Source organism: Rhinoderma darwinii, chromosome 1, assembly GCF_050947455.1.
Source record: "Rhinoderma darwinii isolate aRhiDar2 chromosome 1, aRhiDar2.hap1, whole genome shotgun sequence".
Taxonomy (NCBI): Eukaryota; Metazoa; Chordata; class Amphibia; order Anura; family Rhinodermatidae; genus Rhinoderma; species Rhinoderma darwinii.
The window spans coordinates 335884632-335909135 of NC_134687.1; the positions used below are offsets into that span (position 1 = coordinate 335884632).

The 24504-nt window shown below is 44.5% G+C and overlaps 1 long non-coding RNA gene across 1 annotated transcript in view; it reads right to left on the reverse strand.

Annotated features, from left to right (window-relative positions):
• Window positions 1-17542: 17542 nt before the first annotated feature.
• The window catches only part of LOC142651215 (uncharacterized), a 68188-nt gene continuing 61226 nt past the window's right edge, over window positions 17543-24504 (reverse strand). The window contains exons 2-4 of the long non-coding RNA XR_012847590.1: window positions 19592-19958; window positions 17704-17776; window positions 17543-17615 (exon numbers count right to left, since the gene is read on the reverse strand). This is a non-coding gene — a long non-coding RNA (uncharacterized LOC142651215). The remainder of the gene's footprint in view (window positions 17616-17703; window positions 17777-19591; window positions 19959-24504) is intronic.

Genomic DNA, 24504 nt, shown 5'->3' on the forward strand with positions numbered 1-24504 from the left:
CTCTGCCCTCTATCATTGTGTGCAGCCGTCTCAGCTCCGTCCTGCAGCCACTTCTCATGCGCGCCAAATGTGTCACGTGACGTCCCCAGTTTCCCGCACTGTCGCGTCCTCACAGGAAGCGGGTGAGTCGGGTGAGCGGCCGATGCCCCAGTTTTGGGGTCACATTATGTGTGGAGTTTGAGGTACAGCGGGGGCTCTGCGTCTCCCTCCACTGCCGGCGAATGTCATATCACTGCAGGACGCGGTCTGGACGGTGAATACCGGAGGAAAGGATTACTAGGGGGAGTAGTGGTTACCCCGAGTGCAGCAGTCCTCTATGTATCCTCTCACTGAGGGCATGATGAGGGTTGTAGTACCTCCTCAGGTGCAGAGCTGCTCATCTATTAAATAGACACGTTGACTGTATCGTGTGAAACTACAACTCCCAGCATGCGGCCGCACCACCCGTAGAGACCAGAAATACAGTGACAGGACTGCAAAAACTCATTTTATTAAGAATGAAAAAAATATATATAAGGTGATGACGTATATAACCTGAGTGAAATATAGAATAACTGGTATATAATATACACATAAAATACCAGCAACTGGTGTATAACGATACATAACTGGAATATAAAACATATAATATAACGAATATAAAACACAATATAACTGGAATCTAAAACATTGATGCCAAATGGGCATGAATCAGAAGTCCCCGCCCCACATCCACCACTTCGTAGTTTCGTCTAGGAGAACTGGCTTAGGACTTTTATTTCCAAAAGGGAATACAATTTTTTGATCATGTGATCATAGTGTTAAGGATATTTAATGGTGCTTCCAATAACATTGGGTCCGGAGTCACCAGTATTCCACCCGTACTTACGGACCCGTTTTCTCTGCACTAATCGGCAGCCCCTTCTCTCTATCAGTGCTGGAAAGAGAGAAGGGGCAGCCCTTTCGGGCAGAGTTTCCGCAGCGATTGAAAGTAAAAGAAGTTCATACGTACCGTTGTCTTGGTGACGCGTCCCTCTTGACATCCAGTCCGACCTCCCTGGATGACGCGGCAGTCCATGTGACTGCTGCAGCCTGTGATTGGCCTGTGATTGGTTGAGGTGGTCACATGGGATGAAACGTCATCCCGGGAGGCCCGACTGGAGGAAGAAGCAGGTAAGTTAACTTTTAATACTCTCTAATTATTATGCGGGTCGTGCTCCCATATAAAGTATGGGAGCACGGTCCGTAAAAAGCAAAAACAGGACATGTCCTATCTTTTGATGAGCCTTTCTACGGCACGGACACCTTCCTGTAAGCCTAAACTTCACATTATTTAAAGAAGTGACCGAAAATGCAATTCTGTTATTCAGTTATCTTAAATCTGTTTTGCAATCTGTTTTGAAGCTGCAATTAATACAATCAAAAAATATTACCATCATAACTATATATGAATTAGAATTATTTAAGAGCAAGCTTGCTCAGCTGTTTCCATAATTACCATAGACGTTACTGGAGAGAACCGCGTGTCCACCTCTACATTTATTCTCCACCTGATTGAGACAGGATGGGGCTCAGGGGACTTGTGGATAGACATAGATGTCTGAGATGTGAATAGCCCTTTAAAATAACAATTCTAGAGGGTGTCCCTACACACTTTGACATTGTCAATCAGTGCTGACAGTGTCCAAGTGTGTAGAGAAACACTCTATTGACAAGGGGAATTTTTCAATTTATTTATGCATTTCTAGGAGGACTAACAGAGGATCCTAAAGTTCTAAGAAAATATTCTCCAGTATTGTAGTTTGTTTTAACTCATATATGTCATCATGTAAATTACAGGGCATCTGGATTTATTTAAGCAAAAATTGATTCTAAACACAAACACAACATGTAAATTGATGCCCTCTTTATCTTATTGAGATTCTGAAAATTCATGTTCAAGTTCTCCCTAGCAACTGGTGATTGTAACCGACAGCCTCCAGATGGTGTTTATATCTGAATAAAACTTTTGCTTCTCTTCTTCAACATCATATAATTATCTTCACAGGAGACTATCCCGGGGTGCACACTTTCTGCTCTTTAAAAAGCTCATTTTGTCATCTTATGTTGGATTGTGCAGTGTTAAGTAATTATGGGAGCAAATAATAAAATTTCAAAATTAGTATGTTTATTGGGATTAATAGACCAATTTATTTAGGCAAACTTTCCTGCAATAATCGATACTTTTAAGAAAGGAAGGTAGTGCCTTAGTTTGCAGCTGTACGGTACATTACCATACAAATAACTCACATGTAAGGGCATGACCACACGTGGCGGATTTCGTCCGCAACTGTCCGCATCAATGCCGCACAGAATCTGCGTTGCAGATTCTGCTGCGGATCTGCACAAAATGTGCAGTAAATTGATGCGGACTAGCTGCTGCGGACTGCGGGAAAAGTGCTTCCCTTCTCCCTATCAGTGCAGGATAGAGAGAAGGGACAGCACTTTCCCTAGTGAAAGTAAACGAATATCATACTTACCGGCCGTTGTCTTGGTGACGCGTCCCTCTTTCGGCATCCAGCCCGACCTCCCTGGATGACGCGCCAGTCCATGTGACCGCTGCAGCCTGTGCTTGGCCTGTGATTGGCTGCAGCCGTCACTTAGACTGAAACGTCATCCTGGGAGGCCGGACTGGAGACAGAAGCAGGGAGTTCTCGGTAAGTATGAACTTATATTTTTTTACAGGTTGCTGTATATTGTGATCGGTAGTCACTGTCCCGGGTGCAGAAACAGTTACTGCCGATCGTTTAACTCTTTCAGCACCCTGGACAGTGACTATTTACAGACGTCTCCTAGCAACGCTCCTGTAATTACGGGAGCCCCATTGACTTCCTCAGTCTGGCTGTAGACCTAGAAATACATAGGTCCAGCCAGAATGAAGAAATGTCATGGCAAAAAAGCAAGACGCATCCGCAGCACACATAACATGTGCATGACAGCTGCGGACTTCATTGCGGAACTTAGAATCTCCATTGAAGTCAATGGAGAAATTCCGCCATGAGTCCGCCACTGCTCCGCAACAGACAGAGCATGCTGCGGACACCAAATTCCGCTCCGCAGCCTATGCTCCGCAGCGGAATGTTACGCATCGTCTAAACGAACACTTCTAAATAGAAGTGGAAGTCAATGCAGAAACGGCTCCGCTGCGGATTAACGCTGCGGAGTGTCCGCAGCGGAATTTAAGTGAAATTCCGCCACGTGTGAACCCAGCCTAAGCAGTAGGGCACACTATACAAATTTGAAACATGAAGCCCCTGGATAAACAGCCCATTCACTGTTACATTTTATTATACAAGTTGTGGAGAGCTGGAAAGTTAAAGAGGTATGGGGTTAAAAAAAATTAAAAAAAAATTATTTTAGTAAGTTACCTATTTCTATTATATATATTTTTTGTTATTTTGGTGTATTTTTTATAAAAATATTAAAACTATTACAAATTAAATAATAATTTGCCATGTTTCCCTATGTTGGCCACCAGAGGGAGCACTTCCCATAATTACAACAAGGTGAATCAGGCAAAGCAACTTGTCTTATGGGTGCTGTAAATGTGGGAGGGACACTCTCTCTACTAGTGGCCACACTCATCACCCCTCCATATTTTTGGCTACAAGTCAGGAGGAGGTGTCTTCAGATTGCCCAGCACTGTGCGGCGGCATTTTGTGAGTGACTGTACAATGGTAGGACATGCTGATCACGTCAGCAGCAGCTACAGGACACACCAAATGGCTGAGAACGATGAAAGTGAGGAAGACCCTGTGGTGGATGACTTTTCAGTTGACAGGTAGCAGAGTTACATTATGGGGAATTATTTTTTTCCTGTCATGTAGCACTGCTACCTGTCAATGGAAAAATAATCTGCCAGAGGGAAAACTGTTTCCCCATGGAGAAGTACAATAAGGGCATGCCCCCACGTGGCGGAATTCCTCCGCAACTGTCCGCATCAATGCCGCACCTAATCCGGGTTGCGGATTACGGCTGCGGATCTGCCCAAAATGTGCAGTAAATTGATGCGGACTAGCTGCTGCGGACTGCGGAAAAAGTGCTTCCCTTCTCTCTATCAGTGCAGGATAGAGAGAAGGGACAGCACTTTCCCTAGTGAAAGTAAACGAATTTCATACTTACCGGCCGTTGTCTTGGTGACGCGTCCCTCTTTCGGCATCCAGCCCGACCTCCCTGGATGACGCGGCAGTCCATGTGACCGCTGCAGCCTGTGATTGGCTGCAGCCGTCACTTACACTGAAACGTCATCCTGGGAAGCCGGACTGGAGACAGAAGCAGGGAGTTCTCGGTAAGTATGAACTTCTATTTTTTTGACAGGTTGCTGTATATTGGGATCGGTAGTCACTGTCCAGGGTGCAGAAACAGTTACTGCCGATCGCTTAACTCTTTCAGCACCCTGGACAGTGACTATTTACTGACGTCTCCTAGCAACGGTCCCGTAATTCCGGGAGCCCCATTGACATCCTCAGTCTGGCTGTAGACCTAGAAATACATAGGACCAGCCAGAATGAAGAAATGTCATGTTAAAAAAGCAAGACGCATCCGCAGCACACATAACATGTGCATGACAGCTGCGGACTTCATTGCGGAATTTAGAATCTCCATTGAAGTCAATGGAGAAATTCCGCCATGAGTCCGCAACCAGTCCGCCACTGCTCCGCAACAGACAGAGCATGCTGCGGACACCAAATTCCGCTCCGCAGCCTATGCTCCGCAGCGGAATTTTACTCAACGTCTAAACGAACACTTCTAAATTAAAGTGGAAGTCAATGGAGAAACGGCTCCGCTGCGGATTAACGCTGCGGAGTGTCCGCAGCGGAATTCAAGTGCAATTCCGCCACGTGTGAACCCAGCCTAAAAGCGTTACCTAGTAATTAGACATGAACGGCAAAAATAATTCCCCATCAATAACTCTGCTACCTGTCAATGGAAAAAACTTAGGCCAGAGGGAATAAAGGTTTCCCCATAGCATAGTACCACAAAGAAACACCTGGGTATTAGACATGACGGGGAAACATTTTTCCCTGTGTTTGATGACTTTTCAGTTGACAGGTAACAGAGTTACTTGATGGGAATTATTTTTCTCTGTCATGCCTAAATTACCAGGTGATGCTTTAATTGTATTCCTCCATAAGGAAACATTTTTCCCTCTGGCGGATGATTTTTCCGTTGAGAGGTAGAAGAGTTACATGACGGAGAAAAATAATTCCCCATTTTGCAACTCTGCTACCTGTCAACTAAAATTTAATCTGCCAGAGAGAAAAATGTTTCCCCATGGCACAGTACCACAAAGAGTCACCTGGGAATTAGACATGACGGGAAAAATAATTCCCCATTATGTACCTCTGCTACTTGTCGACAGAAAAAATCATCACACACAGAAAAAAACATTTTATTGAAATAAAAAAAAACACATAACCCTTCTTAACCAGCCATCGTCGAAGAAGTCCTCAAATCCGAAGTAGTCCAACAATCGTACCTGTAAAAAACACAAACACATAAAAAACAGTAACATAAAAAAGCCCCCCACCAAATCCCACCACACCAAACAAACATAAAGTTGCTCCCCAAACATGCAGCCGCTCCCCAAAACCCCTCCATACACACATGAACACCCCTACACAACCCCCCCAAACATGCAGCCGCTCCCCAAACCCCCCCCCCCCCCACACACACACAAACCCTCACACACACAAAATCCCTCCCCCACACACACTCAAACATACTTGCTAACAGTCCCGAATTTGCCGGGACTGTCCCGAATTTACAAATTACTGTCCCAGGACTTGTCCCGGCAACTGTGACATTCAATTGTATACAATTGCTACATACAATTGAATACTATGGCAGAGCAGGAAACTATCCGCTTCCTGCTCTGCCATTCACTCCTCCTGCAGCACCAGAATCCCCGGCCAAAGCGTTTCTGACGCACTGATCAGGGATTCCGCTCATAGATGGAGCCCCTGACTTCACTGTCCATATAAGGGCAGTAACATCAGGGGCACCTCCTGCAGCGGAATTCCCGGCCAGAGCATTGCCGATGCTCTGGCCTAGGATTCCGCTCACAGAGAGAGCCACTGACGATGTCACTGTCCATATATGGACAATGAAGTCAGGGGCTCCCCCTGGAGCGCAAAAATCCCTGGCCAAAGAGTTACCGACGGCCTGGCCGGGAATTCCGCTTATAGAAGGAGCCCCTGACTTGATTGTCCATATAAGGCCAGAGACGTCAGGGGCACCTCCTGCAGAGGAATCCCCGACCAGAGCAACGGCAACGGTCTGGCTGAGGATTCCCCTCCTAGGGAGCCACAACGGCTCTATCTACAGGGTAGGGGGGGTGGGAGTGGCACTATCTACAGGGGGAGTATGTGGCACTATCTACAGGGAGTTGTGTGTGGCATCATCTACAGGGGAGCTGTGTGGCATCATCTATAGGAAGGCTGTGTGGCATCATCTACAGGGGGGCTGTGTGGCATCATCTACTGGGAGGATGTAGGGCTGTGTGGCATCATCTACAGGGGGACTGTGTGGCATCATCTACAGAGGGTCTGTGTGGCATAATCTACAGGGGGGCTGTGTGGCATCATCTACAGGGGGGCTGTGTGGCTCTATGTACAGGGGGCTGTGTGGCTCTATGTACAGGGGGGCTGTGTGGCACTATCTACAGGGGGCTGTGTGGCATCATCATCAGGGGGCTGTGTGGCTCTATCTACAGGGGGACTGCATGGCTCTATCTACAGGGGGCTGTGTGGCTCTATCTACAATGGGGCTGTGTGGCATCATCTACAGGGAGCTGTGTGGCATCATCTACGGGGGGCTGTGTGTCTCTACCTACAGAGGGCTGTGTAGCTCTGTCTACAGGGGGGCTGTGTAACTCTATCTACAAGGGGCTGTGTGGCCCTATCTACAGGGGGCTGTGTGGCATCATCAACAGGGGGCTGTGTGGCTCCATTTACAGGGGGGGCTGTGTTGCTCCATTTACAGGGGCGCTTTGTGGCTCCATTTACAGGGGGGCTGTGTGACACCATCTGCAGGGGGCACTGTGACATTATATAGTAAGCAGTGCGTGGCAATATCTACATGGAGCAGTGTGTGGAAATATCTACTGGAGGCAGTGTGGAGCACCATCTACAAGGGGCACTGAGTGTGGCACTATCTACTCTGGTTTTTACACTGCCAGTAGTGGTCAGAACATATCGCCTACCCCTAGTGATAACATGAGACATTACCTGCCTGTAAACAACGGGATAACCAGAGAGAGATACTGGCCACCATAGTAGTTGTCAGCCAAACTAGTTCAGAAATTTATATTCGTTTAATCGTGTGTTGAAATTCTGGAAAGAAAGCCACGCCCACTAACTACACCCACCATGTAAACCACACCCCAAGAAGACACACCCATCAAAGATGCCACACCCTAAGTGTGCCTGGAAAAAAAAAAAACGTTGGCAACTATGACTCAAGCCCACACACACACCAACCCCCACACACAAAATCCCTCCCCCCACACACAAACACCCTCCTTATAACCCCCCAAACATGCATCCGCTCCCCAAACACAAACAGTCCTCCAAACATGCATCCGCTCCCCAAGCCCCCCACACAAAACCCCCTAACATGCAGAATCTTCCCAAACCCATGCACACAAACCCCCTAGACACGCAAACCCTCTTCACGCAAACCCCCCAGATAAAACCCCTCCCCCACACACAAACCCCCCACACAAACCCCCCCAAAACATGTCGCCAATCCTCACCCACCAGCCACCTCAATAACTTACCTGCTGTGTTCTTGCCACCTTTGCTTCTCTGCTGCAGTTACTCCTCTGCTCTGAGGAGCTATAAAACAAATAAAAAAATAAAAATAATAAATCATAACACCTTTCCTTTAAAGGGGTATAGAATTAGAAAAAAAGGTCTTCCTTTGTTCCAGAAACAGCGCAGCTCTTGTCCATAGGCTGTGTCTTGTATTGCAGCTCAACTCCATTTACTTGAATATCAGATAGAGTTACGCTGATCACTTACCTGTTAACTCCTGCACATTCACCTAGGTGGGCCCTGTAAGGGGCTCTCAGGACTACAAGCACATAAATACCCTAGTAAGAACTATAGGACACTGATAATGTCTCTGATTTAGGTTCCATAAGAAGGTAAGATACGTAGATAGAACAGTATTACATTTTTTTTTAATGGGTGGCTGTTGGTTAGACACAGGGTTGCTATTTTTAAATATTTCTAAATATTTCTATAAGGCCTAACATGTTTCACGGACATATGTTAGTCAATGGGGCCGTTCAGACAGTCTGTGATTTTCACGCAGTTTATGTCTGCTGCGTAAAACTCACGACATGTCCTATACTTGGCCGTTTTTCGCACATCACCAACCCATTGAAGTCAATGGGTGCGTGAAAATCGCGCACGGCACGCGGAAGCACTTCCGTGTGGCGCACGTGATTCGCGCAACAGTAGATAAATAAATGAATGAAAAAATAAAAGCACTTAATTTCATTTTCTAAACTTCAAAACCGCGTGTCATAAGCATGGCATATGCGTGAAAATCACGCAGCCACACAGCACATACTGATGACACACGCAACTGCAACGCGCAAAGAACGCAGCGTTATTTGCGCGCACAAAACGCACACGTTCGTGTGAATAAGGCCTTAGGCACAAATGTTTTTTGACTATAATCTTCAAAACTTTTTATTCAATACATAAAACATTGCAGAGAAAGAGGAAAAGCAAAATAAAATTGGTGGCCTTGCCCTGAGCCTGATTGGCTTTGTGCATCATCTGTGTATATAAGAGACATATGCCTTTCTGTCAGCCAAGCCCAAGGGATGACATCCCATATGTGCAGCTACATTGTGGCCATGTAGGCAGGAGGGCCACCATACAGGGCCCATGTGTGATACTGTCTGTAAGACCATGTAGCTAAGCCTACCACAAGGCAGGCTTAGATATAGGACCCCAGCAGACAGTAATCTTATACTGTATAAGATTACTGTATGTTGGACCACGTATCTAAGCCTACCACATGTTAGGCTTAGATACAGGGCCCCAGCAGACAGTAATCTTATACAGTATAAGATTACTGTCTATTGGGGTCCTGTATCTTAGCTTGCCTTGTGGTAAGCTTAGATACATAGTCCAACAGACAGTATCACGCATGGGCCCTGTATCTAAGCGCATGTGTGATACTGTCTGTTGGACCCTGTATCTAAGCCTATTATAAGGCAGGCTTAGATACAGGACCCCAGCAGGCAGTAATAATATTACACTTAGCCAGCTCTTCGGTGCAGCGGATGTTCTAACACCATCCAGCTTTGTGGCGTCACGACGCGAGAAGCCGTCAGGACTTCCGCTGCGCTTGGGAAGGAGGGTAAGTATAGTGGTATTACTATAGTAACAGGGGCCCGTGTATTTTATGACATAGGCAGCAGTTACTAAAGTAAATTTCTATAGACGCGACCGCTGACCAGTCTCAATTGTGACCTCTGTAGCGGCAGTCGGCACCTGGCCAAAGATCTGGTGCTTGGGCCCCGAAGGTCCTGGGCTAGCAACGCCCCTGTGAGCAGAACTACTGAGAACATCGTTGACTGTGAGCTGGGAGTTTCTCAAATGAAGGGGCAGAAAAGGAAGATAGAGTCCCCAGAACGTTCTGGGAAGTCAGCAAACCCGGTAAGTCAGAGGTACAATGGCAGTTAGGAGCGGGTGCTAGCAAGCTATACTCAGCCCAGCCTGGGGCTGGTGGGGAGGACATGGATATTTCTCCCCTTATGCAGGGGCCCAGCATGTATAGAGATATAGATATGCAGGGTAACAATTTTCCTGGGAGGGCGTTTTGTGCCGGGGGAAATGGTGTCCATATGTATCAGGCTAGATGCCATCGGCTTGTCATCAAGGCTTGCCAGGGGATTACTTAGTAGTTCCAGGGTTTCAGAGCAGTTCGTGGGGGTTTAGCAATGGGCCTTTCAGCAATGGAACAGTAAGGAAGCATTATCACCGAGCGAAGGGGAAAGGTCTGGGCTAAGGCAGGAGAAGGGTCACATAGGAACACATACTCGCACAACATATTTTGTTGCAGAAAGAAAAGCAGCGAAAGAGCACAACAAGCAGAGGAGGGATTTCAGCAAGCCAGCCCAGCAAGCAACAACCCAGGACGGAGTCATTAAGAGCCTGGAAACCGAAGGATGCAATAACTGGGTGAGTCTAATTCCGATTCATCGGATGGAAATAATTTGTGTTCAGATGAGAAGTAATGCAGTAATTAAGGAAAAATTATTAACATGTAAGAAAAAACAACTTTTAAAGGTAGTGAAGGTAAGAGCAAATAAGTAAAAGAGCTGTTTCTGTAGGGGGGTGTAAGAATTTTTCTCTTCCACCCTCATACTGGGTTAGATTCTAAGGGTAAGCGCAATAAATGAAATACAAGAGTGAGTGTATAAAAATGTATTGCATAAAGCGTAAAATGACTGTTACAGTAATTGTGAGACTCAGGCCTCATGCACACTTCCATCACCGTTTTCACGGCCATTTTTCATGGATCCGTGTGTCCGTGATTGTATCAGTGTGGTTCCCGTATGTACTCCGTGTACACTTCCGTGTTTCCGTTTCCGAGAGGAAACTAATTCCATTAAACATTAGAAATCTATTTTGAGAGCGACGCGCATGGTACTCACTGTAGGCTGCCCCTTCTCTCTATCCAACAATGATCAGCAGCCTCTTCTCTCTATCAGTGCTGGATAGAGAGAAGGGGCTGCCGATTAATGCAGTGCAATATCTCTCTCTACGTGTACTTCTGCCCGCCCGGCCGTTGCTAGGATGCCCTCTGTGTGCCTTCAGTTTTTTGGATGGACCCATTGACTTGTATGGGCCCCACGTTCACGGAATCTCGGACCAAAGTAGGACATGCTCTACTTTTGTCGGAACTGAACAACGGGACCGTGAAAAAAACTGAAGTGTGCATGGCCCCATTGAAATGAATGGGTCAGGGTGCTAGCCGTCAAAAAAACAGCTAGAACCCTGAAGGAAAAAACAGTAGTGGGCATGAGGCCTCATATGGAGATATGTACACAATGACAGTCATGAGCAATAAACTTTACAGAGATACTTTTTGCTTATCATCAACAATATTTACATTGTCCACACCACTGGTTAGCATCTGTAAGAGATACCTGTAAAAGTCTGGGTCCTTTGTTGTGAGAATCAGATTAAACAATAGGTATCTTACATACTGATGAGACACATTTCATTGAGACACGCAACTATACCCATGACCCTCCATCTTTGATTCATTCAAATAAAATACACTATATGATATAATATATAACATTATATAAGCTTTCATTTTTCAAAACCTTCATTTGTTACAGGGGGGGTAAAGAACAGTGATTTAGTAGAAAAAGGGCTAGCGGTTGGGGAAGCAGGATACCTATGCCTATTCATTGTTGCCCACATATGCACATTTGCCACAAAAGGTTTTGAGAAGGGTTAGAGCGGAAAAGTATATGGTTGTCTTTGTTTTGTCTAAGGAAGTGGAGGTAGCTAAGGAGAAGGGGCTTAGTCAGGCAGATAACCGTGGAAAATTATTGTGGAAGGAATAAAAGGTTTTCTGGTGTACGCCAGAGTGTGGGTGGTAGGTAAACCAAGCAATATGTGAATTTGTAAAATACATGGATCTGGAGGTGGACGCACATGCTTCTTATAGCGGAATGGGCTGGTATGATAGGGCCTTCAGGAAAAAGATGGGGGGGCAAAATGTTTAGCTTTGGTCGGAAGGATTTGGATCTGTGGTCAAGATTTATGGACAAGGAGAAAGTACGGGAGTAGGGGCAAAGGGGCCTAATATGGGGAGCATAGGAAAGATGGTCAGTTGGCCTATAATTAGAGTGACTGTGACCAGGATTTTGCATGCATGTTCCAAGTGTGGAGCAAGTCATTACCAAGTAGAATGTGCAGGAAAGAAATTTCAAGGGAAGCCCAGGATGAATTATTTTTGTGAATTTGCTGAAGGCGGAGTTTCAGGTGAACATAAACAGAGTAGCTGCTGAGTATCCAGATAGGGAGAAAGTGGAATTTCTGGAGAGTGAGGTTTAGGTTTTTAAGCTATCGGTTAAGGGTGGTGGTGCAAGGAAGAAATTTGAAGTCACCAGATGAGTCGCCAGCAATATTAGTAAAATTAAATAGTAAAGGAGGTAAGGTTGAGAATGGCAGGACCATTTCACCAACCCCTGGTTAAGGGCAGGGTTGTCGCCACTCTAGGGATGGCTTAAAAAAACGGAGAACGGGAGGTACAAGAATATCCTGCATCTATTCTATGCAGAAGGGTGTTTGGTAATTGATGCGATACGGAAAGAATCATTACCTTATAGCAGATGCAGGTGAGGTGTTGCAGGAGAGGAGCACTAATGGCGAAAGTAGAAATTAAGTTGGGCCTAAGGCTATTGCTGTTGCACTCGGAGGGTTTTAAATATACTAGTTGTTGGTTTAGGGGCAAGTACTTTGTTGATAAATGTCTTCCAATGTGGAGTGCCATGTTGTGTGATAAATTGAAAGCATTCGGTACCTGCTTACACTAGTGTTTATCATATTACCTGGACAGGATCTGCATGCATGGGTGTCATTGGATACTCTCAGAATGTTTTGTGCTTACAGGACTCAAGAGGGAAGCAGTGAAAGGAGCCAGGATTTCTCCATTTATAGAGCGCCTAAAGGTCATGAAGCACAAGGACCTGGACTTGGCAGGGTAATGATATCTTCATAGGAGAAGGTGTACATTTGTTAGACAAGGGTGGTATCGTCAGGTAGCCACAAAGGTTGGTCAGGACGATCAACGTCTAGCTTGGGGGCCAGCTGGGTGCAGATAAGCACAGCTGGCCGAAAAATTGGGCTTGGTGGTGCTGCACAAGCACTTGGGCTGTAAGGGACGTTCAGAGAGGATGGTCTGTGCAATATCAGACTTTTGAAGGATTCGTAAGTGGTGGGGGGGGGCAAAGTAGGGCAGTTGGGTGAGCCCTACTTTTTGTGGCAGGAATGCGGCACTTCACACACATGGAGTTGGTAGCTATGGGGCACGGTGGACATGAAATATAAGATCAATTTCAGAACAGGTACCAGGGGTCAACAATGCCATCACGGATGCCCTATCCAGGGAGAAGTGGGAGACCTTCTTTTCTTTTGGTGCCCAATGCACAGAAATATGGGGGAGTGTGTAGTAACGATCTTTGCAAGTTTATGACCCAATTTTAGAACAGATTATTGAAAATCCGTTGGAGCCTAGTACCTAGCGAGCATACAGAGTGGCTTTGACAAGAGGTGAGGAAGTTATCAGTAGCCAATGTATTGGGTACACGGTATGGAGCATGTGGAAAATGCTTGGGTGTAGGAATGCCTGGACCCTGGGTCATTTCTTTTTCTAAGGGGCTGCTGAAATGGCACAAAGGAGGCCATATGGTCCGCAGCTAGGAATGTTTGAACAGCAGGATTAAAACAAGGGGGCACGGGAAGAGAGGGTCTGTGGCGGTCACAGATGAGGCGTCTCATCGAGATGAATAAAGGTGGCAGCAGTCCAGTTGCCATGGTATTACATGCAGGTCGGCGGCAACTACATCACAAGCAAAGACGTTGGAATTGGTACAGGAAGTTATGGTAGTGGTGGTGGACTGTCAGCCCGGTGGCTGGATTTGAAGGTGTTTCGGTTGGAAATCATACAGCAGAATATGGAGATAAGCAAGGTCTACATTGGGGGGAAAAAAGTAGAGTTTAGTGGGAGGAGCCCTACTTTTTTGTGGCGGATCGAGACACTACGCTTTGAGTAGGGCGGATTGATTTGGTTGGCCATAGCGAGCAAGCCACGAGCCGAACGGCAGGTTGACCTTTGCTAGTGGGAGAACACGAGCCGTACGGCAGGTTCCCGGCAGTGGCGTAACTACCGCCGTAGCAGCAGTAGCGGCTGCTACGGGGCCCGCGGCATGAGGGGGCCCGTGTCGCCCGCCGGCACGGGCACCCACCATGGCCGGAGGCTCCGCTAGCAGCCGCTATGGCTGCTACAGCGGGACGCCACTGAACACTACGGCAGAGCAGGGAGGTATCTCCCCGCTCTGCCATTAACTGGTTCCCGACCGCTGGCTGTATTTTTACGGCCAGCGGTCAGGGTCCTTAAAACCCGAGCCATAGACTTTCTACGGCTCGGGTTTTAACTTGCTGCCCGCGCGATCGGGCAGCTGAATGTCGGGTCTCCGGCAGTCAGTGACTGCCGGGGACCCTGAGGAGAGGATAGAAGCAGCTTTCGCTGCTTCTGTCTTCTCTGATCACTTGTACACAGCGCTGAATGCGCGCTGTGTACAGGAATAGAGACAGCAGCAGCGGCGCTGTCTCTATTCCTCCCGGTGATCATGTGACTGGTCACATGATCGCCGGGTGCCGTTAGTGGCCGGCTGCTGCTGGGTCTTACTAGACCCAGCACAGCCCTATTAGTGACAATCGTCACTATGAGAGGGCTGATTTCCCCTGTAACTGGGGCTGCTGTGCAGCTCCAGTTACAGTGGAAAAACATGGTGTAAAAGAAAGAAAAAAAAAATATAAAGTTCCCCAAAGATCTTGACCTTTGGGGGACAGACCATAGTAATAAAAAAATAATAAAGTAAAGTGCAAAAAAAATGTAAATAATAAATACACATAAAATACCCACGCCCAAAAAAAAACGTTCCCCCCCCCGCCAATCATTGTTGTAACGCTAGTGCTGACCCAATTACCCTAATATAGACATGTAATATATTAAAATTTACGTTAGACAATAACGATCACAAATAAAAGGTCTATTTTAGGGTAAAACTATGTTATTACCAAAAAAAAAATAGCTGAAATGTAAAAAAGCTTATTTTTTTACTATTATTTTCAAACTTTATGAATAAAAATTCTAAAATAGCAAAAAATTTGTGTATAAAAACGATAAAAAATGAAACCTGCATTGTCTACGGAAAAAACGGCGCAAAAATCACGTAGTTAGCACAACAAATAAAAAAGTTATAGCCATTTAACGAACACGTGCTAAAAATGGCTAAACGGTGTCTGGTCCTGAAGGCGCAAAATAGAGCAAAAGACATGTATCCCCTCTCCACAGGATATCCACAGGACAGGGGATACATGTGTGATCGCTGGCATTGATAGGGAGAACGGGGGACTGAAAGTCCCCTGAAGTTCTCCATCACAAACCTCGGACTTCCGGAGTCTGTGTCGGCAGCTCCGTAGAAATGAATGGAGCGCCGGTCGTGCTTGTGCGCATGCGTGACCAGCGCTCCTTTCATTTTTATTGAGCTGTGCAGACGCCGGAAGTCAGAGGTTTGTCATGGAGAAGTTCAGGGGGACTTTCAGTCCCCCGTTCTCCCTATCGCTGCCAGCGATCACTCATGTATCCCCTATCCTGTGGAGATCCTGTGGAGAGGGGATACATGTATTTTGTAGGACACACTGTAGGTCGCATTTTTTTGGGAGGGGGGACGCTGTATGGCGTTCCCTACAGGGGGGGAACGCTGTATGGCGTTCCCTACAGGGGGGGTGGCTGTATGGTGTTCCCTACAGGGGGGGGTGGCTGTATGGCGTTCCCTACAGGGGGGAGCTGTATGGCGTTCCCTACAGGGGGGGCTGTATGGCGTTCTCTACAGGGGGGGGCTGTATGGCGTTCCTTACAGGGGGGGCTGTATGGCGTTCTCTACAGGGGGGGGCTGTATGGCGTTCTCTGCAGGGGGGCTGTATGGCGTTATCTACAGGGGGGCTGTATGGCTTTATCTACAGGGGGGCTGTATGGCGTTCTCTACAGGGGGATGTATGGCGATATCTACAGAGGGGGGGCTGTATAGCGTTATCTACAGGGGGGCTGTAAAAAAGGCACTATCTACAAGGGGGGGGGGGTTGTGTGACACCCAGGGGAGGGGGGGCCCCAGTCAAAAGTTTGCTATGGGGCCCAGTCTTTCCTAGTTATGCCCCTGGTTCCCGGGTAAATTCATGGCCCGGGTAGCTGTGAAGGTCAGCCTGGACAGTGATAAGGGGAGCCGGACCAATCGCGACACCAGACTCTGTGCCGTCAGCTGACCAGGCTGACCTTCATAGATGTCAAGTATGTGCTCAAGTCGGATACTTTCTCTGATAGTGAACACAAAAAGGAATTTAAAGTCTATCATTTTATCAACTGTCGTTCAACTATGGTTGTGTACTAAATTATCTGCCCATGTGGGAAACAATACATTGGGAAAATGAAACGAGAACTGCATATATGCATAAATGAACACATTTTGGATAGTACCAAGGGAGAAATAAAAAATCCACTAGCAGCAAATTTTAAAACACATCATGAACAATCACCCACGGGTTTGAAATTTATGGGGATTTACCAACTTTTTGGGGATTGAAGAGGAGGTGATCGTAACCGTATTCTCTTGCAAAAGGAAACCATGTGGATATATACATTGGGCACTTTGAACCCTAGGGGACTTAATAGCGAAATAAAATTCAATATGTTCCTCTAATCTTTTATTGGGACGTAGCAAATGGACTTCCACTGGGATGGCCGTTTACCAGCGTCTTCAGTGGTCTCCATCGGCTCACTCCTATTCAATCAAACAATTAAAATTGGACTGTACGATCAAAATTGCCCTATTTTATTCATCTCATTTAATCCCCTATTTCTTACCTCGAGCGTAGATAATATGGACTTTATCTGAATATCCCATTTCCTAAACTAAAAATAAGATGGAAAATAACAAAGTAAAATTGTTGACTTTGCCCCCGAATAAGAAATATGTAATCCATTATGGAAACAGGTGGATTTATGTCATCTTATATCTTGATATTAAAAGCCGTATTGTAGGGGGAATTTATATGCATGACGCCTCCCATGGTTGGTGGGGACCCGGGTCCCATTGCCTTTTCAGGCATAGGACCTATTCCCTGCCTCCCCTGGAATGCCTCATGAATTCCCCCCGTATACACTTTTGTCTCAAAAATTCTAATTATGCAGCAATCTAATTAATAAATATCGACGGAGGAATTATTTTATTTTCTCTGGTTTAAATCTTCAATTTTTTGTCCTATGGAGACACACCACTGATTACTTATTATTTATACAGGAATTGAATATAATACCTTGTGTATGTAGATTAACAATAAAAATATATATGTATTGTCTTCTCTCACATATTTTCCTGTGTTGGAATAGAACTAATTACCAATATACTCTGGAAGAAATATATACATATGTTGGCAATAGCCTGGATCTTTTGTATCGAATATTGTACCCTAATTATAGAACCAATAAATGAATGGACATATCCACATAAAGCTGGACACTATAAATACAACGTACTGTACTTGCTAAACGGCTCTGAGGAAATCCCGATCAGGGATGAAACGCGTCAGCTGATCAAATCAAGCTCGGCAGGTAGTGACGTCAAACCTTGCCTTGCAAATCCCTGGCTGTGCTGGAGACACCACATGGAAAAAATTATTGTACGACTTGGAAACTTACCTTCCTGACGGCGTGTGCTCTCGTCTCTTGGATCCTGTGCCTCTTTGTGTGTGCCGTGGAGCGACCTTGTACATCTGAGAAGTAAGAGTTGCTTGAAATGCTTGAAATGATAGCAAATTTAAAGGCATAAAAGAGTACATTGCTATATGAGCCGGAATTTACCTTGTGAGAATTTTCTGGGCCCTTTTCTGGGCCTGCTGTTCCTCCACGTGGCCTCCCGATGCTCTCTGGATGACTAGAGGTAAAAAATCTATATATGCAATAGAAGTTGGAATTGCCGTACAAAAACAACTGGGAAATAGCCTTTTTGAAATAACTTTAGGGATCGGGAAGGATTTATATTGACCTTATTGGTCTATGAACAGACTGTCATTTACCCCTGATCCCTATAGAAACAGGATCCAATACCTACAAGGGAAGAGCAAAATAAACACGCCGCAAATCCATCTTTTCCATACACCGTGGCTATGTTCTTACGACAGGAACTATATTGTAAAGGAAAATCTTCCTCATAATCTTCTTATCAACCCCTTTGAATAGGAACTTTCGCCAGCTTGAGGATAAGAATATATATATGTGTGGAAACCGCAAGTGTGAACACAACCCAGCGGTTTCTCTTATTTTTGCTACTAACCTTACTTTTAGGGGTGTATATATATATATATATATATATATACACAAATGTTATCTATCTTGTAAGTGATTAAACCAGTGTATAGGAGGTAGTTTCCATTTGAACGTAATTTTGTTTCCTGGCCAGGAGATTTTTTAATATATGTGTCCATTTTCCCTTTTTCCCTTTATTCATATATTTATATTTCCAAAATTATTTTCAATAAAGTATTTTTTATAATTTTCTAATAACCAAAGAGTGCCTTGTTATGTTTCTGATACATTTTTTCTTTTCTTTTGTTATACATATTGCTTCTTTCAGAAATGGCACCGTGTGATATATATATTACATTGCTTGGTAATTTCTATTAGGTATGGTTTCAAAAACCAAATTTTGTCTTTATATGACCTTCGTAGCTGCCCGGGGGGCTGACCAATGGTAGACGGGCCCATTCGGTTCTTGAGTAGGCGGGCCGGGGACAGGCGTGTCCCGGCTCATAGACTCTGGTGTCGCGATTGGTCGCTGTATGTTTATTTGAGGGAAGGTGTGTCGTGTGGTTACTACTGGGGATTGGCGAAAGAGCAAGGGGAAATAGCATGTGCGGTCCTTAAGGACGACGAGCTCGGAACAAATCCGAACAAGGAGGCATAAGGGTCGCCATGTGTCTCCCTTAGCTGTTCTTAGGGGGACTTAAAATGGTGGCAGCCGCATGGCGCTGCGCCGACAAGTCTAAGGTGGGCTTGGTAGAAAGCCCACCTGTAGTGAAAAGGGGTGTTTCGGTAGGAAAGGCCCGCCAAATGATTAGTTGGCTAGGTAAAGTGGGCGGGGAGAGAGGGGTAGATAAGGGGCAGCCGGGTAAGATGCTAGTCAGTTGCTGGAAGGAAGCAAAGATACCCACCCTCCCTCCCCGTTGAATGGTTTTTATTGTTACAATACTTTGTAAGGCGGATCGCGACACTGCTCTTCGAGAAGGGCGGATTGATTTGCTTGGCCACAGCGAGCAAGCCACGAGCCGTACGGCCGGATGACCTTTGCCATTGGGGGGACACGAGCCGTACGGCAGGTTCCCAGGTAAGATTACGGCCCGGGTAGCTACGAAGGTTAGGCTGGACAGCTGATGGCTGCCCAGGTGGGCAGACGGGCCGGTCGGTTCTTGCGTAGGCGAGCCGGGAGCAGGCGTGTTCCCGGCTCATAGAGTCTGGTGTCGCGATTGGTCGGGCTCCCCTTATCACTGTATGTTTATTTGATTAATAAAATTGGCTGGAACAGCATGTGCGCTCCTTATGACAAATAAAGAGGTTTTCTGGTTTTGTGTAAATTAAGCCTAATCACTATATAATGAAAAGTTATGTAACTTTACAATATACTTTAAAGGGGTTATCCGGAGGCAGAAAAATACTGAGCATTGATTTCCTAACAATATAAGAAAGCACTTACTAATTAAGTTGTGCTAAATTCTGCACGGTACCGACACGTGGTCCAGGAATCTGTATAGCTTCCTCGGTCTTGGTGACGTGCGACACAGCTTCATGTGCCTGATCGCTGCCTCCCACTCCAGTTCGTGCTGGCGGAGCGATCCAAGGAGAGAGTGGAGGAATGGACGAGTGGATTCCGAGTAGGGGAAGATAGTGTTGATTTCAACCCTGGTGGAGATCTGTGGGACAGCTATGGCCTGAGAGGTTTCTCCAGAGTGTGGTGTGTGCACTGTGTGGAGCGGTGGCCGATCGGTTCCATGCCTGTCATCATCATCATTATCAGCCGCAACTGCTGTATGGGTGACACATGCAGCCACTGCTCTATCACTCTGCAAAGGGTATATAAGAAGGAGGTGAGACCGTGCATATCAGCAGGAGTAGAAAATTGGCTTTTTGCACCATCTCCGCCATAATTATTGAAAGGGGCATGTGTTCGGGTAAAGGAGGCATGGCCACCACATCCTGAAAAATGTATTATAATTTAATCCAGAAAACTGGCGTAAATTATAATGGAAATCTACTCCACCTCCTAGCTGGCGTAGATTTCATTCTATGGGGTGTAGCAAGGTAGAAGCCTGCGCTGGGCCTCATTCCTTGACCTACCGATCAGACTAACATCCACCCCCAATGGACAGTTAAATAAAATACTAAAATATTAATAAAAAAGTGAAAAAAAATTATGCTCATCTCACCACTTCTCTTTTTCCCTCCAGGTCCCCTCATCACTCTAGCGTTGGGCATCGTCAGGACGTTGTATGCGACACAGCACTGATGACGTTGAAGCGCTGCATCGCATATAAGGTTATGGCGCTGCTCAACACCAGGACCTTGTATGAGCCACACTCGAAGGATGAAGGGACCTGGAGGGGAGAAAATATGGGGTATGTGTTTTTTTTCATTTTACGGGCTACGTGGGGGGTGGAAGGCGCATAGTGGTGGTAGTTGCACCACAATTGTGCGCACGGCACAGCCGAAAGATGCAACACATATATTAAGAGGCTTTAACCTCTTAATAAATGTGTTGAGCTTTACTCCAATTTTTCTGTCTATTAAGACTGCGTATAAAATGCCAGTCTTATTAAATTGCCCCCATAGAAAGTTTCAGAATTTTTCTTTATACAGATTATGATTAGTTTACGTAAAACTATGCAGAATACACAAGAATAAACTTGAAAATGGCATAGGATATTTTATATATATAATCAGCGATGAGCAGACAGCATTATGAATAGTAGAAAGTCAACACTAAGAGCAGGTACAGTAAGTAAGCCTTGTTTCTTTATGGTCTATAATTACCTATTAAGATGCAATACAACAGAATAATCTGATAGTATTATAGTCTATGGTATATTACTGGATGTCTCTTATTCCATTAGCAATGCACAACAGGCCATGTCAAAGGAGATTAATATTTATTGTTACCCTTCTGACTTAGCTTCGGCAGTGTATCAACTATTTAAATTCAATATTAAAGGGTTTTGTTAGGAAAAAGGTCTTGGCTTTTGCACATTCTAATAACAGGGAAGTCACCTGCTTTGTGAAACAGTAATAATTAATAGCAAAATGAGCAGCAATGCCTTTTAAACGATGAAAAGAATAAAATCCCATTTCTCTTAGGTCAATTGTTGGTTGAGCTCACTCTTCGAGGAATAAATTGGATAATAATTGTTTGCTTTCTTATAACATAATTGCTTAATTACCGTAAGTGATTTTGTTTTAGACGTACAGTTCATTTTATATGGCTTCTGTTTATCATGTTATTAAAAAAAAGTTAATAAGCAAATGGCATTGAGGCCTCAGTCAACAGAGGAATAACTTTTGCTCTACAGCTGTGTTTCTCACTGTTGACATCATCAGATTGTGACAAATACAATGAAGCTTATTGAACCCCCCTGGGAAATTATCATATAGTATAGATAATGAATATCTCACAAATAATTAGGGAATTAGTGAGCTAAAAAAAAATTGTGTCATTAATTCTGAAATGTTAGTTTATCATACATTTGTGTCTTAATGTGTTTACCAATCTTGTAGAAATTCTACTACTTCAGAGTAACCAAAAGAAAGTATGGATAAAAATACTTACTCATTAACGTTAGTATGTAACTTACAGTAAACCTGGTGTAATGATGCTCACATTTTACATTTACCATGGCAGGGAGAGGTTAAAGGCTATGTAAACATTTCTATTTTTTTTACTAAAACAGTGTATCTTAGTGTTTTGTGCAACTTTGTAATTTATTTTTATTCAAAATTATTTTTACTTTTTCAGATACAGCTTCTATGTATCCTAGATACAAAGAAGCTGTATCGTGCGCTAAAACCTGAATGCAGGATCAAACTGTTATCGATCACATCTAAGTTCATGACTTAGATGTGATCGATAACAGGTGGATCCTGTGTTTTTAGAGACACACAGGACCAGCAGTCACCGAAGCCGTCAGTCCTGCTGTCAAGACGGATTTAGGTTTCAATGCAGGATACAGCTTCTGTGTATCCAAGATACATAGAAGCTGTATCTGAAAAAGAAAATTATTTTTCATAAAAATAAATTGGCTTTCTGTTGTGGGTTTTGCATCCCCATTGAATTCAATGAGGAAAACCCACAATAGAAAAGCAATGAAAAAGCAGAATAAATTCACAATAATACCCCATATGTGGTCATAAACTGCTGTTTGGGCACACTGTTAGGCTCAGAAGGACCGCCATTTGGATTTTGGAGTGCAGATTTAGCTTGGTAGTAGTTTTGTTTGGGGTTTTACTGGTATTTCAGCCTATAATGTGGGGGAATATGTAATCTGGGCGGAGTGCATCAGGGTATATGTAAGCTGGGCGGAGTGCATCAGGGTATATGTAAGCTGGGCGGAGTACATCAGGGTATATGTAAGCTGTGCGGAGTACATCAGGGTATATGTGAGCTGGGCGGAGTACATCAGGGTATATGTAAACTGTGCGGAGTATATCAGGGTATATATAAGCTGTGCGGAGTACATCAGGGTATATGTAAACTGTGCGGAGTATATCAGGGTATATATAAGCTGTGCGGAGTACATCAGGGTATATGTAAGCTGCGTGGAGTACATCAGGGCATATGTTAGCTGAGCGGAGTACATCAGGGTATATTGTATTATAATGTTGGAATTCGTTTTGAATTATAACTGCTTTTCTTTTGATGGCAAATTCTATCGTCAGATTCGTGGAACAGCCATGGGATCCTCTTGTGCACCATCATATGCCTGCTTACATTTGGGCTGGTGGGAAAAATTTATAGTATACCCACATCCCCTCTTCAGAAAATGCGCCTCCGCTTGGCTTAGATATATGGATGATGTTCTCTTATGTTGGAAGGGACCATTGGATTTGCTAGAAAGTTTCATTGGAGATTTAAATTCCAATAAATTGAATATCCTTCTGACCTTTACTTATAGTGAAGATCACATTAGCTTTCTAGATCTCAATATTCATAGGGAGGGAAATAGATTAAAAACGACTACATATCGGAAACCAACATCAGGTAATACCCTTTTGGCAGCAAGTAGCCATCACTTTCCCTCTCAAATGAAGGGGATCCCGATAAGCGAATTTCTTCGAATCCGCCGTAACTGTACTGATTTCAGGGACTTCAAAAGCGAAGCACAAGATCTATCCTCTCGCTTTGAAGATAGGGGATACTCCAAAAAAATGATCAAGAAAGGATACAATAGGGCATCCAGGCAGAATAGAGAGGAAATTCTCAAGAGAGGTAAAAAAGATAACAGTGACAATAGAGTCAGATTTATTTCGAGGTATGGGTCCCATTGGAACATACTTCGGAATTTGATGATAAAAAATTGGCCACATTTAACTTTGGACAAAAGAATCAACTCAATAGTGGGGAATGTACCAAGTATGGTTTCCAGAAAGGCCCCCACGCTGAGGAATATGTTGGTGAGTTCTGAGTTCAAGAGAAGGACCCCAGGCAATGAGAAATGGCTACAGAAACGCCCAAAAGGAATGTTCATGTGTGGCTCTTGTAGATGTTGCAAGTACGTGCTAAAATCAGACACCTTTCTTGACAGTGAACACAAAAGGGAATTCAAAGTCTATAATTTTATTAATTGCCGCTCAACCATGGTCGTTTACTCCATTATCTGCCCATGTGGGAAACAATACATTTGGAAAACGAAACGAGAATTACATATTCGTATTAGCGAACATATTCGGGACATTACCAAGGGTGAAATGACAAATCCTTTAGCTGCACACTTCAAAACATATCATGCCCAATCACCAACTGGCTTAAAATTCATGGGGATTTATCAATTATTTCAAGACAGAAGGGGAGGTGATCTTAACCGAACACTCCTCCAAAAAGAAACCATTTGGATTTACACACTGGGAACTTTGAATCCTAGGGGACTAAATAATGAAATAAAATTTTATATGTTCCTTTGAATAGATGGGAGCCAAGAGGCTGTTTTGTCTCCTGGTATTGTATTCCCCTCTCATCTCTCGGTATTTTGGAGTTACTTAGTATTAGATAAAAACAATCCTTTATGGAAGAGTGTGGGATAAAAAAATATATAAAAAAATGGGACCTTAATTATTTCATCTTTGGAGAAAGATTTAGTAAAATTGAGTGTGAAATTTTTGGATTGGATACTCTTTCCTTGGAAGCCTGATGTGTGCCTTTGGTCTGGATATCCCGTTTCCTATACAATGGTAATCTACTTTTAGTGGAATGAATATGAGCAATATTATTTCCAATATGAAATGATTAATCAATTGGATAAATAATATAAAATAAATGAACATAATATTCATCTCTTGCAATCTTTTGTAGCGAGGGGATTTGCGTTTTGGGTCTCCGTGGGTGGTGGAAATTAGGGATCCATT